Raw genomic sequence first — 1,147 nt, 5'->3', positions numbered from 1 at the left:
ACGAGAACGCAAAACCAGTAAAAGTTTTCTAAAACTTTAGATAGTTGGGCGTACGAGTACACTCCTATTGGTAATAAGTAGAGATGGGTAAATGAGCGCTGAGAGAAGCTATTGAACTGCCTCCCAGCAGTGTGCCCCACTCTCGGAGTCACTTATGACTCAGTAACTCAATAAATATTCGCCACATAGTCGGTAGTTGTAAAAATTTACAATTCGCCGTGCAAACCAGCTCTACAGTGCTCATCAGCTCCACCCAACATATCAACTAAATTGCTTTGAACAGCTCTATAGTGCAAACCAGCTCTATAGCGCTCATCAGCTGAACAGTGCTAACAACAGCGCTAACCAACTCTAGGCTGTGTTGCCTCGACAGCAGAGTGCCATAGCTCAATTGTGCCACCTCACTGAGCTGACTCATTAATAGGAGCTTGAGTTATTGAGTTAACTCGCTAAAATACAATGAGTTACCCGGCCCCAGTAACAAGTTTGTGTGAGACCCCTTTCAGACACGTCAAGTCTTGCTTTCAAGTCCGCTCGGTTCGTAGGCAATGGAGGTGGGGAGAGAGGGGAAGAGTACATTCGTCTCACCTCCTTCGTCTACGAACGAGCAGACTTGAAATCAAGACTTGACGTGGCTGAAAGGGGTCTTACGATTGAATCTTTACCGATATATCTAAATAAGAGGGTTTCTCTGGGTGTTGGGTATACATTGAGAATAACGTCAAAGGCCACCCTGTAAATAGCATATAATGAAAGAGTAGGTGGGTGATAAAAACCGGTTTCATATTGTTATTCGGTAGCTGAGTACAACATAATAGGTCCAATACAGTGATCGGACTTTTACCACATTGTGATAGATCTGCCACCATTTTGTGTATCTACCACATCTACCACTCAAGGTTTGAAATCTACCACATTAACACTATATGGTAGCAAGAATGATGTAATACAAGATTCCGAATCCCCGGCGACGATGAAACAGCAGAAAGTTCCACTTTCAACTGCGTTACCAGACATTTCTTTGCTTATCAAAATATCTAATGAATTGAAACTTGAATACTTCATATCAGCAGAATACATTAGTTACAAGTATTTTTGATATTGTTACGATTATCCTCGAAACCTTGAGGGATTACCCAAATATACT

Source organism: Rhagoletis pomonella, unplaced genomic scaffold (assembly GCF_013731165.1).
Source record: "Rhagoletis pomonella isolate Grant_MI unplaced genomic scaffold, Rhpom_1.0 Rhpom_scaffold_00001, whole genome shotgun sequence".
Lineage (NCBI taxonomy): Eukaryota > Metazoa > Arthropoda > Insecta > Diptera > Tephritidae > Rhagoletis > Rhagoletis pomonella.
Note: the sequence above shows the minus strand (reverse complement) of the source record.